The sequence below is a fragment of the Labrus bergylta genome, chromosome 8 (assembly GCF_963930695.1).
Source record: "Labrus bergylta chromosome 8, fLabBer1.1, whole genome shotgun sequence".
Taxonomy (NCBI): domain Eukaryota; kingdom Metazoa; phylum Chordata; class Actinopteri; order Labriformes; family Labridae; genus Labrus; species Labrus bergylta.
The window spans coordinates 24,048,878-24,065,955 of record NC_089202.1 but is presented as its reverse complement, the minus strand read 5'-3'; the positions used below and the strand labels follow the sequence as shown (position 1 = coordinate 24,065,955).

Below are 17,078 nucleotides of genomic sequence, written 5' to 3'. Positions count from 1 at the left end.
AGAATATATGTCTTATGTCTCTCTCTCTCTCTAATCTAACGATTCACTCAACTCACCATGCCATCCTATTCGCGATTTATTTTCCAAAATGACGAATTATGACATGACTGAAATAGATTCCTTTAATTTCTTCATGAAAACACCAATGCACCTCGTAACCTCTCTGGCTCTTTCACTCATTGTTGGGGCGAGCGTGGCTGCTTACCCGCTTCTCAGTGTGGTTTGGCCTTTTTCATGTTTTTTTTCCCTCTCAACATGGGGAGGTGATTGGAGCTTCTCGTTGTGGTTGTGGATTAAATGCTGCATCATGTTGGTTGTGTTATTTGTGTAGTTTCCTGTCTTCTTGCATTGTCTGCACACAGTTTTTGTCTCGTCTGGTATCGTCTCACCTCTTTCGTTTTCTGACTCGGGGAAGCCAAAATGCTTCCACGCCTCCGATTTAAAAGACGGTGGTGCGTTCCTCAATTTCTTAATCTTGCTCTGCAGCCGCCATGATAACCTGCTGGTGTGTTTGACGAGAAGGCATGACGTTTACCATAAGTGTAGGTTGAACCACATGTGTGCATCTGGTCCGCTGTATGATTGAGGAGCTGAGTATGAAAACTCATACTGTGTGTGTGTGTGTGTGTGTGTGTGGGCTGCAGCTTGGTACATTGAAACTGAATAATGAAGACCTCATGGCTTGTTTGTGTTTGTAGCACACTTTGATTTATTGTTTGTTGACACACTATCATCCTCGATAAAGTCTCATCAAACAATCAAACCAAACATGAGTCATTACAAACCCATATTTTAAAGTATTTCTTCGTATGTTAAGATGGGAGAAAAGCCGTTCAATCATCTTCCTTTTAGCCCCTTATATGGCGGCCATGTTTGAGCCCATAACCCTGCAGCACATCTGGCTTCTCTCACGGCCTCCCTGCTCATGTTGCTGTGATGTTATGACAGGAGAATGACTGAAGAGGATACACTGTGTGCTCGTCGAGACCCTCATCGTGGAGGTTCTGATGGGTCAGTGGCCCCATTTAGGCATAAAGACGAGCCCCCTGTGTCATCACAGTGCAGCTGTTCCTCTCCTGTTGTTGTTGTCAACTCTCATGTTTTTCTCTTTCTTTGTTTGCTCTCACAGGAAGTTTGTTGGAGGCTAAACCTTCTCAGAGGGAGAATCTCAAAGGGGGGGTATTAACCCCTGAAGCAACCCATCACCCCGCCATACTGAGGTCACTTCCTGAGAGGAGTAGGAGGAGCTAAAGATCAGTGGATTATTGGATCGTTGGACGTGAGAAAACCTGTCTGTAAGTTCACTTTTGATTTCTTTAATGCAACTCGCGTCAGCAAATTATGAGCTTGGGCTTTTTGGTTGTTGTGTTTTGTTGTGAAAAGCAGAAACAAACAGTATGAAACATGGACGTATACTCATTCTTTTCTGCAGAGGCGTTTTGAAGCCAAACGATGGCGGTCGCCATATTGGAAATGCTGACTTAAACTCACTTTCAGTCAAAGAGGTGGGGGAGTTGAGACGGGCTTTTAGCCTCCTGGCATCACCTACAGCGCGCCCACCTGTCAGTCAACCCAGCCACGCCCCTTATTCGACACCACTTCAGATCAATACAGTATCTCATAATACTCTGTGTGATTGTGGTATATAATGAAACTCCCAGAGTGTTTAATTTGTTCACTTCTGGTGCGTTCACACATGCACAAAACTCCTGAAACGTTCCCGAGGTTTTTTTGGGTTGAGCTCCGAATGACATCAGCACCGGGCTTCACTTTTGTTTAACGGCCGGAGACGGAGACATGTTGTCCATATAAACAAACAGCCAAAAGGTTTCACTTTGATGTCTTCGCCCGTCATTTGAGTGTTGCTCACAGTTACTTAACTGAGGCAAGACGTGTTGTGTTTTCCGCTCATGAAAAGATTTCCTCACAGCTCCGGGTCGCTGGCTCACTCTGGGTCAAGTGCTGACTTACCTGCATGCTACCGTCTGCTGGTTAATAGCCTTACCCCTATTACACACCGAACCTGATTGTGTGAGCCGGCGCAGGTCAGGAGGATTCTGAAGTGTTTTCCCCAAAGTGGCAGAGAGACCCTCGATAGCTTTCAATCACAGCTCTGCTCCCCCTCAACACAGGTAGACAAAGAACCAAGTCCACATCCTTCATGCTACAGAAACATATTGTTTCAAATAAGGGCTGGCAGAGGGAGGGAGGGAGGGAGGGGGGGCATGGTCCCCATGAGCTCTTATTTGCAGGGATGTGACAGCACAAATGCTCACGTCGGGTCGTCTCTTTTATTCATTGCCTCCTTTTCAAAGCGTCGCCATTGTTGCTGTGATCCCTCTTTTGGCTGGCCGTGCATATGTTCAACACAAGGGGGCCATTGTGGAGCATTGTGCATCAGTCAAAGTGAATGGAAGGCCACCACCTTGCATCGCTCTCTGCTGACAGCGGGGAAACAATACATGACGCTTTAGGATATAGGAGCGAGGTGTTGAACTGCTTCTCTGGCAGGGGCGGTGGCACGAGGGCCCCCCCCCCCCCCGGTGCGGACAGCCCGCTTTCTGCCTGTCATTATCAATGAAACAAAGACGCATCAGAGGGGGGGGGGTGAAATGGGACAGGACGGCTGTCAATGCGGGCGCACAGGCGTGAAACATGATCAGACTGCCGAGTTGAATCGAGGTATTATCGAGCCAAAAAATGTGACAGCAAGAGAGAGGGAGAGAGAGAGGGAGGCAGAAAGTGAGTGAGTGGCATAGCTTTCATATCTTGTCACCCACTCCTTTGACAAAGCGCGCTCTGTGTTAGTTAGCTTAGCTCGATGCATACTTTGGATGCATGAACATTTGTTGATGGCCCACACATTCTTACCAGACACAGAACAGGGACTCTGTGTGTCAGAAACCAAAACAGCTGATCTTGATTAAACCCTCACTTTGGTCTTTGTTTGTGCAACTGAACATTTCAATGTTCTGAATTAAACCCTCAAACCTTCATGACGTGATTCATTGTTAACCAATTAATTACTCCTTAGAAATGTCCATTTGAATGTTGGAACAGCTCCTCTTGTGACGTCAGTTTGTGGAATCTTCTTGTTTTGTTCAGTACGACCAAAGATTAGAAACTTGAATTATGGATAGAAATATTGAAATTCTTGTGTCCGTTTGAAGCAGACACTGACAGTTACGGAGAGTTGAATGAATCTTGTGTTGGTGTTACATCTCCTCTCACTGTTCCTCCTCTATGGAGCTATTATTGTGTACACAGATCCACAAATGCACACACATATCTTCAAATGTGTGTCTGACGATCTGCAAACACATAAGTGGGGTTTGTTGCCCTGAGCCCAGGCTTTACTGAGGAGGCTACGATGGAGGGTCCATTATGTAGTTTGTGTTTTTGAAATTTGTTTCCTGTACAGTGCGGGCAAAGCGGTACGCAGCCTGGCAGCCTGTGAGCCTGTGCTCAGGGCAACAAACCCCACTAATGTGTTTGCAGATCGTCAGACACACGTTTGAAGATATTTGTATGCATTTGTGGATCTTGCACGGCAGGAGTGTTGCAAAAGTCACGTGTAAAATGACAGCCAATAGAGAGGCCCGCCTCAGTTGTAAGCGATCATTTGTGTGTATTTTCAGGATTTACAGCTGAAAAAGTTCACTGCCATTAATAAATAAGTAGGCTAAATATTTTGAAATTGGTCTACATATTTGCAGATTAGTTTACGCATTTGTGGATCTATTTACGCGTTTGTGTATCTGTGTGTGCATATTCTCCATACTCCTCTAATTCCGGCACCCAGCCCTGCAGGAGCCGCATTCGTCCACAGAGCTGTCAATCACGGCCTTTCAGACCTTCTTACGTCATCAAACAACTAATTGAATCCAAACTTCTGAACTGAACACAAATAAGTGTTGATTATAAATATCATAACTAAACAAGGTTTGATTGCATTTTCTTGATTTTGATAGTTTGACCCATGTGCTATCTGTTAACAAAGAGGAGGCGGGGTTACTGCGGCCGGTCAGCAGGGGGAGCTCTACATTTTCTGGTTATTCTGATCAGGCGAGGTATTCGGCTGTAAGGGAACATAAAACATGAAGACAAAAAAAAGGATGGAAGCCCAAGCTTTTATAGCAGATAAAAAAAGATTGCTATTTAAGACCAATTGTGCACACATTCATCTCATTCAGCTGACTGCAGGAGATTTCTTTTCATCGGGTTCTTCTTTGTAAATTCTGTTACTTATTTTTTCATGTTTTTTTTATTTTTTATTCACCTTCAACCTGCTCTACGCCCCACCGCCTCCCTGCAGGCACCGTGTTTAAGCACCTGTTTTTTCCAGCGGCCAAATTAAGGAAACATTCCTCCAAATCTGTGGCACACTGAGACTGCAGCTGTCTCTGCTTGCTCGTGTCTTTAAAAAAAAAAAAAAAAATGTTTCTGTGGTGTTTCTATCTTTGGATAAAAAAAAAAAAAAAAAAAAGCTCAGACGAGGAAGACGGGAACAGAGAGAGGAGATGTGTGAATAGAATCCAGGGGGGCTGCAGGTGTAACGGTTTGTACCTGAGCCAGCAGAGTCTCCAGGACGCCCTCTGTGTCTGTTTCTTGTCTTTGCCCTCTGATAAACTCCAGTTGACCTCTCTCTCTCGCTCTGTCTCTCTGTCTCTCTCTCTGTCTCTCTCTCTCTCTCTCTCTCTCTCTCTTTCTGGCTCTTGTTGTTTCTCCCCACGGGCTGCAGTCTTTGTCAGTGCCCTTATTTTCTCCTTCTCTCCATCTCTCCCTCACGTTCACTCCCTGAGTCGTCTTGCCTTAGCTCAATGTTAAATGAGGGCAAGGCCGCTCTCGGATGTGCTGTGACAAATTGGCACAGAGGAGGCAGATGGCGGGCGGGGAGGAGACTGGTTGTCATGCCATTTGCCACAGCGGCATGAATTGATCACACATGCTCCACTCGTGTGTTGCGCACGGAGCGCACACACACACCCGGGCGAAACCCTGACACACATGATGCCACCCTGCACCAGCCTTCCGTCCCCCATTAGTATCTGTGATGTGTGGGGCGGCGGCGGCGGCGGCGGCGGATCTCGCTGACTGTCAGAGGCTCCGCGCTCGGCACCGCTCTGAGAGACGGAGGGATGCTGAGGGATTTGACAAAGAGACAGAGCTCAGACTAATAGTAGGCTGCTGGGACTCTGTGAACCTACTATAAAGACGCATAGCATCAGTGACGCCATCAGGATGCGTGTGTGTGAGCAGCCTGGTCTATTTACAGAGCTGCTGTCTTCACAATGTTTACCCATGAGGATTTTGCTCCAGCTTGACTATTCCCCATGGGTGTTTTTTTTTTTGGTTTTTTTTGTGTTGCTTTCTTTCATTGCAACATGACTTGTGGTGAGATCATACTTTGTGTGACAGGACTGGCACTGCTCGTTAGGCGGACTCCCAGGGATGTGAAAAATATTCCCCCAGTTGGGTTTTTTTCTTTACGGCGGCGTCTGGCAGGGACTTTTTAAAAAATACTCCCATGTTAGCTGAAATCATGCAGGAGGCTGTAACGAGGAGGCTGAGGAAGGGGAAACATCAACATGAGGAGAAGCATTTTATACTGAGGGGCGACGAACACAGAGAGCTTTATTAACGTTGGATCTGTTCACCCTTTGGCAGAAAAAGCTCGACATAGCAGGAATTAGTGTTAGTGAAGGTTCATGAGTTTAGCTCCAGATCAGAAGTTGACAAAACAATCTTTATTTGAACTGAATGTCAGGGAGGTAGAATGGATTTTTTTTGTCTCTGCTAATAGAGCCGGAAAAAAATGTGACTTTTCCACCAACATGAGGACATTTTTTAAAATGAACAAATATCATATCAGATTTTACCAATAAAGCAGAAGACAGGGGGCACCGGGGGGGGGGGGGCGGGGGGTAGATGGTCCTCTGGGCAGGCGCCACAGGTTTGGGTCCGTCCTGTGGCTGCCTTCCTGCCCGTCGTTCTCCACTCTCTCTCTCTTCCTGATTTCTGACCCTGTCTCTAAAATAAAGTCATGAAAAGCCCAAAATAAAGCTTTATAGACAGCGTAAAGTTTTTTTTTTTTTTTTTTTAGCTCAAATGACGATATAATGTCCCCTAATGAACAACCCATATACAAATCATTTCAAAACTATCGCTGAGGTACATAAAATGTCTCCTTAGTAAAAAAACACACTTTATGGGGCGTGCATGGAACATAACAGCGAGGTCATGCAGCGCTGCACAGAGGCTAAAGTCCTTGTTGCAGCGGATGTGGGTTCAAATCCGACCTCCGGCCCTTTGCTGCACGTCGTCCCCCCTGCTCTCTCCGCCCAACATGTCCAGTCTCTCTTCAGCTGCAATATCTAATAGTTTAAAAATGTGAAGGCTAATTACTCAAGAGTGAATCAGCTTTAGCAGCGAGCACAGTTAGCTTCGCTTCATCCGCTGCAGTCGGCGCTCAAAGTATCGCTAACTATCGAGCCGGTGATCAATCGGCTGAACGGTCGTTGACAGGTAGCTAATCTCTGTCTGAAGAACCTGAGCTGTGATTTGTTCTGAATGTTGTGAAGCTCTTAAGCTGAGAGCTCAACATCTGCTCGTATGTTATTCATGTGTGTTGGGCCGCCTCGTCGAGCAGCTCAGATGCTGATGTTTTAAAAATCAACCAAAGCTTTCAAGTAACGCTGGACTCGCACCAAATCACATTTTAAGGGATTTCAAAGACACAGACGAGGTTTCCAGAGTCAGAAGTAAATCCTGAGAGTTTTGCTCGAGTTGGAGCACGCTCTTGGGATCTCGGTCGTTTGGCGTGAGGTGGTCACGAGACGCCATCAGAGCTGTTTTAAGGCGGTCTGTTTCACAACTTGGTGAAACGATAAAATCAAACATGTTTAATATTTTCACGGGTTTTTATTCTTGTCTCGTGCAAATTGTGTTGTTCAGTGGGATCAGCGCTGACAACAACCAATAGGAGCGGTCTCGTCAGCTACAAGCAGGAAGCTGCAAACGAGTAAACATGGGAGGTGAAGGATTGTGCGATTCTTCTGGACTGTGGAGAAAGAGGAGAAAGTGCCTCTTTCAAGATTCAAGATTCAAGATGTCTATTTGTCACATGCTCGTACAGATGTGCAGTGAAATGTAAAGACTGTTCCGCAAGGCCATGCAATAAACACTCAAATTACTAATACACATAAAAACAGTAATATAGAAATATAATGTCAAATTTAATTAAATAAATAGTTGTATGATATATGTTAGTGACCCTGCAACATCCCCAGTCTTTAGTTTTTCTTCTCGTCCATGTCTTAACTTTCTGGTTTTGATTCTTAGCTTCATCATATCTTCTTTTCAGAGCCAAACAACAAGAAGTACATATTCAGAAAAGTGAACTTAATCAAGGAGACACCGGTCTGCTTGGACACATTATGGCCTTAAAATAGATTTGAAAAAACATGGTGGGTTTTGTTCAAGGCTCTGATTTTCCCCATCGGCTCTGCGGGTGACAGGTCGGGATAATTGCCGGCTTTAGCTCTCCTCACCTGAACGTGCCAGGATAACTTTCCCACGGTCTCTTAATATGCAGTGAACCTGCGCGCCCTAAGCGGGGGTGGGGGGGGGGGGTGGGGGGGATATATCGATCTGCAGATGAGATGTGTTCCCTGCTGCCTTCCCTAACAAGCATCTGCAGCGTCATCTGTGTGGGAGAGTCGTGGCGCTCCCTCAGCACCTCCTTCGCCCGCTAGAGAAAGAAAATAAAAAAGATAAAAGGCTCCTGAAGAAAACCGAGAAAGCAGGCGAGCGAGGTTGTCAAACGGCTGACGCCCTTTCAGGGTTTTTCCCTCTCAAGCAGTGAGAAGAATATTTCAGTTATTGATCACCATTTGAGCTCAGCAGGGATCTGATGAGCTCCATATCCAAGCGGGGAAGCCTATCGACTCCCCCCTCTCCCCGTGTTCAGACTAATATTTAAACTTCAGAGCAACTTCTGCTGCCTTCCACGTTTATCAGCGGCTAATTACCCTCATGTGGCAAAACTGAAGTGATGCAACTTCTACGGGCAAGTCAAACTAGCCAGCTTAGCACAAAAAAAAAAAAAAAATGTACCAACCTGTCACAGCATGCATTGTTTTATGAGATGTCCACAAGCTATTAACCGCTCCGAGATGCTGGACGGCAGCCAGTGTGTTGCAAGAAAACACACATGAATGCAACAGCGCGAGCACGGAGAGCAAGCTGCGAGGAGAAGAAAAAAACAAAAAAAAAACAGCCCCGTGTTTGTGATAACAGCTCATTCACTGTCAGCACAAACAAGTCTGCAGGCCAGAGCCGCTGTTTACATTCGCTGTATTCGTCGAGAAACAGAATAAGCTCCCAGAACACAGAGTGCAAAAACAAATCTGCAGCCGAGTTTTAATAAATCATCGGGCCGTAATAGGGGAAGAAATGCCTCTAAAAGAGCAAGAACGGCTTCGACAGTGTCAGCAAACATGGCTGCCGCCCGTCTGCCGCGCGCTCGGCTGAAACATCTGTCAGGGTCCAGGTGCTGTGGATTTGTGTTTTTTTATTTTTATTCCAGCCTCAATCCAAACTCATCGCTACGCAAATATATTCCCGTGCTCCGCTTTGAGACGTGGAGTAACCCTGGATAATGAGGGGGGGGGGGGGGGGGGCTCACTTTAGCTTACAGTCAGGACCCCTGCATGCTGTTTAGAATTAGACCCCAAGCGGGTCGGGGTCAAAAGTTCAACACATTTTAGTCTTCAAAAACATGTCAAGGTCAGAAACTGGTGATTCATATTTTTCTACTCTAGGTGTAAATGAAGCTTAATGTATTCAAATGTTCAGTTCCAGTGAATAATATTTACTTTGAGGGCAGAGCCCATTAAATTAAGTTATATCAGAGCTGAAATATTTGCCCATTAGCATTCTGTCAGTTTCTGCCTTCAGATTCCTCTGGTGTAACTTTCAAATGGATCTACTTGGACGTCTGGCTGAGGTCCACAGTAGCTGCCTGAGCACGATCTCTGCTTTGTTGCTCTCGGCTGTTTGCTCTCGGCAGCTCCACGCCGTCTCAACAATCGTGCTCCACAAATTCATATTTTCTCTCGTGTTTTTTGTACAGCGTAAAAGTGGACTCCAGTTACCGTTTCCTGTCAAAGAATAGATTCTGATTAGAACTCAAAATATTAATATTAAAGGAAGAATGTGATCCTCTGAGTGTCGCGATCTGAGTCAACAGCTCGTCAATACAAAGCACCACACTTTAGTTTGTCCCCCTTCAAAATAAAAGCACCACACTTCAGTTTGTCCCCCCTTCAAAATAAAAGCACCACACTTCAGTTTGTCCCCCTTCAAAATAAAAGCACCACACTTTAGTTTGTCATCCTTCAAAATAAAAACACCACACTTCAGTTTGTCCCCCTTCAAAATAAAAGCACCACACTTTAGTTTGTTATCCTTCAAAATAAAAACACCGCACTTCAGTTTGTCATCCTTCAAAATAAAAGCACCACACTTTAGTTTGTCATCCTTCAAAATAAAAACACCACACTTCAGTTTGTCATCCTTCAAAATAAAAGCCCCACACTTTAGTTTGTATTCCTTCAAAATAAAAACACTCAACTTTAGTTTGTCATGCTTCAAAATAAAAGCACCACACTTTAGCTTGTCATCCTTCAAAATAAAAGCACCACCTTATAATGTTTGCTCTGGGAATTTCCCAGAGCAAAATGACATCATTTTCAACAGTGTTTATCTCAGTTTATGATGTAGTTTATGTCCTTTGTGTTGTCAGGCGTGCTTCATCACAATCCATTGTTGACTGGATTTTTCGTTTTTTGTCTTGGTCTCACTTTTATGTGACCACTATATACGGAAATTAGCGACTTCTTAAATCTGGTGCAACCAGATTTCACTTTTCTTTTTATAAATGATTGATGTCATTGTCACCCTGATAATTAAAATGAAAAAGAAATGATTGAATGGCGGCAGTGCGGACAGAGAGCGTCTGATGCATGATGTGACTTGATATCTGACGCTCGAGTGTGAGATTGAGTTTCAGGTTGCTCCAACGTTATAATATAAAAAGAGAAGCACTAAAGCACATCAGACATAGGTAAGACTACATCGCTGCTACTTATCCTGGAGTCTAAATCAGATATCTGGACATAGATTTAGGTTACTAGTTAATTACTAGTTACTAGTTAACCAGTCCGCTTACACTCCAGAGTTAAAGTCTTCTTCCTAAGAGACTCCTTTTTTCTCAAACCAAGAGAGAAAACTGTGTTTGGATGGTTCTGGGCTCCAGCCGGCCCAGATAGATCAGAGAGCATCACAGTTATGAGCTGAACTTGTTGCCACGGCAGCAGCAGCAGATGTAGTTATCTCACATCAAGTCGAAGCCAGAAGACTCTGAGGCGAGAGGCGAGAGCGAGTCTCAGAGCTTTGTATGTTTTTAATGACAGAATGTGCAGCGTCATTGAGAGCACTTGATTAAAAAGCTCTCGTGTCCTGGCCCGGGCGGCGAGAGCATATGGCCGGAGGGCTTAAGCACAGAGAGACGACGACATCTGCATCGTAAGATCAGTGAGACAGAAGCAGGGAGATGAAATAACAAAGATGAAAGTGAAGCATCCTTTGCAAACAGCAGCAGTTTTCTCATTGGTGACAGAGTGTAACACAGTGGTTAAAGGAAAAGTTCAGCGCTAAGAAACAAACTCAGGCTGGTTCTAATTCTTCGACCATCTGGCGCTGCAGACTGAGGCGTCTCTGACATCAGATGTTCATGCTGTGAAGAGCTGATATTCATAATGTAAAGTCTGAAAAGGCATAAAAACTGCACGGCTACATCCGGCATCTATAGAGAGATGTAATGCAGTGTTTCTCAAACTTTTTATGCCAGGCGTCCTTTGGCAGATGAAAATATTTCAAGCACCCCGCCGCCACTGCATAGGCGTGTCCAGATGTTTGGACTGGGGTGACCCAAGTGGGGCACTGACTTGTTTTATTTATTGTTGCCTATTTTGAAAATCTAACCCCCCTCCCTCCCTTTTCTTTGAAATAGTTTTAACCATTTTTTTTGTGCCAGGACCTGCACAATAATCAGGAGGGCAGAAAAAGAAAGAAAGGAGGCCCAAAAATAACAGCTCCAAAAGCTGATCATATCCATTCTGAGGAGGTGAATGTTAGCCAGGAGGCCGGCGCTACATGCTACTGATCCAACACGCGTGCATTGATATTATTAAATGACATCAGAGGAGGGCCCATCCACTCTACCTGTCAGGGACCCAGACATTCATTTGGTCTAGTGACTGCATTCTGTTTGCCTCCTTAGCAGATACTGTTGAAGTTGCCTTTGTTTCTTCTGACACAATAAGTTTAAATTTGTTCTGCTGTTCTTTCAAAATCATCCATTTTGGTTTGGGATGGCAGCGGAGCCAAAAGCCACAAAGTTGAGCAAAACTGAAATCAACACAAACATTCTCACAGTTTCTCATTGTCCACTGAAGAGAGTCAAACGTTTGCAGGTCTCGGACTTGTGCAATGCCTCTTTGTCAAACACTTGCACAATCAAACATTAAGAACACAAGTTTCAAATGTGCTTCATCACGCACGGCTGAGTGTCAGGACAGCGTTCAGTGCTTCTTGTTGTTTTCCTGCTTTTGCATGAAATGTGAAACTGCACATCCAACCTCTGTATGAGCCTACACTAGTATTTGCTCGATGTTGGGTTGTTTCTTGGATTTTTTTTTTTTTATTCTTAAAGAGGACATATTATCCCCCTTCTCCACCTTTTCAAACAGCCCCCTGTGGTCTAAATGAAACATCTGTGCTGTGCTTTGGTCAAAATATAACATGAATCAAGCACCAGAGAAGGGTTTATGACCCTGTATAAACCAGATCTCTCAGAACGCTCCGTTTTGGTGTGTGTGTCTCTTTAAATGCAATGAGCACACCCCCCCTCCCAGTAGACATCACTCCTTTGCTAGCGAGAATAAAAATGGCTGACCTGCGCTAAAGTGTTGCTCTAGGCTGGGGGTGGAGTCCATGGGTGGAGATACCAGGGGAGGGGAGGGGATTATTTTTTTTTTAACCAGAATCCCACTGTGACATCACAAGGAGAGCACATTTGAAACGGAGCATTTTTCTCTGTGTTGTAAGACTTATGCAGACCACAAAAAAAGGACTGGATGGGTTTATGTCACATTCTGTGGGTCAGTAGACACTCAGGTTACCTAAATATATGTTCAAACACACTGTACAAGTTTTCATAATATGTCCCCTTTAATATTTAGAAACTGTACAGCCTGAGCTTGATGCGTGTGAAGGTGAATTATCGATGTGAATGAATGAAGAAAGTGGAGGAGTGATATCACACTCAGGGCCATTGTCCCATGTGGGCTGAGAAGTCATCAGCAGAGTGAACACGTCAGGCCAGGTGGCTGATGAACTCCAGGAACGCTTTGACAAGCCCCGTCACCAGCGACAAATTAAAGCGTCAGCGGGCGCCCGGCGTGGCATCACATTTCCTGTGTTGTTCTGTGATAAGCTCTGTCACTGATAGCAGCCGGCAGTATGCAGTCTGAGCATGCTCTGAGGACAGAGGTACAGTAACAGGAGACCCGGGCAGATGCTTGTCTCTGGGTATTGATTGGGCCAGACGTCCAGACGACTGTAACAGACGGGGACGCACGCACGCACGCAGGCGGGACAGGCAGCCACCTCGTCTCTCATCACCTTCGCTGCAGAAAGGAATCGTTTTGAAAAAAATTGACATGACATACCGCCACATACTGCGAGCGAATAAAGAATTCTTGGATGCATTCATCCTCTTGCTTCCATAGATTTAAAGATGCCAGGCTCAATTGTGTCAGTGAGACACGGGCGGCGTGTAAACACATCTCTACACACGGCCGATGTTGCACAGAATGCGTTCTGATGTCACTACTGTTAGCCTCCGTTCGGCTGACAGGATCCTTGTTGTGCGGATGCGTGTTCAGTTAAGATAGCCTGTTCGAAAAACAAAGTCATAACTGGGATTATTTTCGATCTGGAAGTTGGTTTGTTGTGGCCCATGAATTAGAAACTACACTTGACATGTCAGCTCATCAAATAAAGCGTCTATTCTTTAAAAGAACCACAAGGAAGAACAAGTCAGCAGTAATTAACCTACAAATAAACATGTTTGAGTGGACACAGGGTTAAACACACACGTTTAACCCTGTGTCCACCAAGCGGTCCGGTTCAGTTCGTGTCGGCGTTTCTACAGACAAAAGTTGGGAATGGTACCAAAATACGGGATCTGTACCGTCCTACTTTTTTGGTACCCTTCTTTTGGGGTGCCAAGGGTACGGATCTGACCTTAAAGGGTCCCTTTGTTTACTGTGTCCCTGTTCTTCGTCTTCTTGAACGTTGAACTTAATAAATAGCGGGCTACAAACTGTTACATACTGTAGCTGACGCGGCTATCTCCATCTGCTTACACAGGGTATGGTTGGCTGTGGAAACGCAAGCAAGATCAGGGTTTACCGTACTGAACTGACCCAAACTGGACTGAACCAAACCCAACTGCTTGGTGGAAACTGTTTTTTTTTTTTGTTTCTTTGGGTTTTTTTAAAATATTTTAATGCCCTGATCAGAAAACTTCCCCCTCACATCTCCGAAGCTGTTGGAGTGGATTCTGGCTCCTTCGTGACCATTTCTACTGATTGGCACGTTCTTAAAGTCCCTGGAGCTTGTACTGATCTGGGTAAGGTCCTGTGTCCACCTGGGATTATTCTTCAGGCAGAAAAGCGCTGGCTGTGCACTCAAGTCGCATGTGCACTGCGTCTTGTACTTTTTACTGCAGCCTGTTTTGTATTCGAGATTGATTCACTATGAGCATCAAACAGAGGTCACGCTTGACGTCACCAGCGCCCTCCTACTTCATCTGGACGATGAGCTCAAAGATAATGACGGCGCCGTAATCTGAGAGAGCGAGGAGGGTGTGGGTACATGACATGGTCCATAGGATATGTATGTGGAATATCATTTTATTTTGAAAAGGGCGCCTGTGACGTCACCTGTGTCCTTCTGACTAGCTGAAGGATTTTCAGCCTTCAGAGCAGCGCTATTAAAAAAAGAGCGCTGTGAAAAATTACACTTGGCACTTCGCTTTTTCACCGAGCGGCCGTCTGCCGCTGCAAACGCTCTCTCCTCATTGGTCGCCAGATGGCCAGAGGGACTAAAACTGTCATGGAACGCCCTCCAGCTAAATCTAAAGATTGAAGGCCCAAATCTGATTTGATATAACAAAACTACAGGTGACTTGTGCTTTTCAGACTGTCATAAGAAGATCAGATCTGTGTCATATATGAGTATATATGTCCTGTAGATATGCCAACCTCCACACAAGCAGCTGTTGTGTGAGAACTGGAGACCTTTGACTCCGGCTGCCGCAGAGCACAATAGATTGGTTAAAACACCTTTTAATGTAAACGGGCATCCACACTTTCTTCCCCTCTTACACGCAGACACACTCAGCTTCTTGTCAAAGCAGCCACAAGAGTAATGACCCCAGGTCTCCTCCTCAACACAGACTAATGAGAATCTCAAATCCAACAAGCAGAGTGCATTTATCACGCACTCGCGCTTAATGACACCACCACCCAGGCTCAGCTGCAAGCTCGCACCAGCATAGAATAGATGGCCCCGTTTGTCCCCTCGCTTTCCTCTATGATTACGACTGCTCGGTCAGAGCGTCTGCAGAGAGAGTGGGTGGAGAAGAACATAATCAGAGGTAGTAGTACAAAAAAAGACAAAAAAAAAGAGCCTTTGTCTTATTTCTTCCTGTCCGTCTTTTTGTTTCCTGCCCAGTCCCCGCTGTGAGTCGGTCTCTTCTCTACCTCTTTCATCCTCTTTGTGTCTGCTTCACTCGTCTCCATGAAAACCTAGAATGTGTATGAGTTGAACACTTGGGCTCTGGCATGATGAGGGGGCCTGACAGATGAAGACTGCATGCCTCGCTTTGATCCACCACGATGAAGACTTGTTTTTTTTTTATTTTGCGTGGTGGCATGGAGCTCTCCACTCGAGGAGCTTTCAAAGAGGGACCGTCAAGGAAAAAATGGGATTTGGATTTTCAAACGAGTACATATCTGGCAAAAGATCTGAAGCAGCATATTTCTTTTATTCAGTGATTTGGGAAAAAAAAACATTTTTAGGCAACTTCCTGATACCAACAAGCCGTTGTCTTTATCATCTTAAACTGCAATCTGGAGACTTCATTAACTCGTGTCCTCGTCTCTGAAGTTACTCATGTCCAGATACAACTCATGACATCCTGAGTGCAGTGCCTCTACAACCCTCAGTGTCCATTGTAATGATCTTTCTGTTTGAATGGGGGAATGATGATTTGAGCCCTAATTAGATGGACTTCTGAGCCGGCCGCCTCTAATGACTGCTGGGGATTTAGACAGAGATAAGGGCTTATCCTCCTTAAGTACTGGAAGGGCTGCATTTTCCAAACCGAGATAATGGCGTGCTTTAACACATAACTCAGACACATGCAGGTTCTCAAGCAGCAAACGGTCTCTCTTAGCAACACTCGACTGTGGCTGAGCCCAAGAAGGCGCCACGTTGTCAGAACAACAGTCAGTAACGTTTACAGGCAGTTAGAAGAAGGTCGATTTATCGTGTTAGTTCCGTTAAAACTGGACTTTAAGGGGAATTTTCACACCTACAGATCGTTTGCTCTGGTCTGAACGGTGGACCAGTTTGTTCCATTGTTGAATAAATACCTCAAGTTTGGTCTGTGTTCACATGGCGACAACATGTGTGATGAGCGAGGAAAATGCTCTCTAATTGGTCCCTGAAGTAAACAAAGACTCGTCGACTCCTGATTGGCTGTGGCAGCTCCAAAGACACATCACAGTTTCTAAATGGACAGGCGACTACACTGATTGATGTCGTATGTATTTATCATTGAAGGCAAACAATACAGTTTGAAGATATGTTGATGTACTGGAGACGCTTATCAAGACAGTTGAGGAGAAGGAGCACGTCAATCCTTAACTGTGCATGTAGACATACTGATTGTTTGTATAGGACCAAGAGTTGTCCATTAACAGGCTTTCTGCAACAATAGGATGTGCCAGCTCTAAAAGCTGCCTTTACAGAATGGGCACCTTCATGTTTATCGTCATTTGAGTTGTCCTAAGAGTCAAAGATCATAAAAAGACATCTACACTGTTAATAATTTGGTGCTGCCTGTGACTTTCCGTGCCGTTGAGGCAGGAGCTGCCAGCCTGAATCCGAATGCTGGAATTGATTGTCGGGCCGATTCCAGCCCAGTGAGCCGTGAGACGCCGTCGCCCAACCTCCTCCTCCTTCCCCCTCTCCTTCTTCATTAAGATTCACTGTCTTCATGTCCCATCTCGCAGCCTCTTACCTGTCTTCCTCACATGTTCCATGACGCAGTGTAGACCTTTTAATGAGGTGAGAGGAGCCGCTCTGCTCTGTACCTTGGCGCACGATCGCCCACAGCCGTTGACTTTTCTTGCGAGGGTACGGCGTTGTCGGAGCCATAAAAATGAGATAAACTGAGCTTGAAAGCTTCTGGGTCCATCACTTTGTGTTTCGGTGATATCATCGGTGTGAGACGGCGGTAATGAAAGTGAGGTCAGCTGCCACCTTGGGGCTGCTGCCCTGAAAGGTAGCGCTGTCCTGATAAGACGCTCTCCCGTCTCTCTTTTCATCCGCACTCCTCAGACTTCTGGTGTGTGACGACGCTGACGCATGGATGTCGAGACGAGCGTGGAACGGCATCTCATAATTGGATGCGAGCTCTACGTACAGCGACTGTTTGTCCCAGAGACAATGATAAAGTGTTTAATCTCCCCAGGAACAGCGAAGCACACGGGGCACGACGATGCCATTATCTCTGTGAGGCACTCTGGCCGAGACGCCTCACTCTTACCCTTGATTTATATTTCCCCTCATCAGCATCGACCGCTCAGATTGAGAAAATCTTTCATTTATAAAAAAGCAGGGTTCACTGCTTTTGTTCTCTTTCAGTTGAAATCCACCGA

General features: G+C 45.4%; 1 protein-coding gene across 3 annotated transcripts in view; it reads left to right on the top strand.

Moving 5' to 3' along the window:
• Positions 1-17,078, top strand: part of sema6cb (semaphorin 6Cb) — a 172,678-nt gene that overhangs the window by 67,348 nt on the left and 88,252 nt on the right. For all 3 annotated transcript variants that reach the window (XM_065957691.1, XM_065957689.1, XM_065957690.1), the window contains one exon: positions 1,130-1,295. The gene's annotated coding sequence lies outside the window, so the exon portion shown is untranslated. The remainder of the gene's footprint in view (positions 1-1,129; positions 1,296-17,078) is intronic.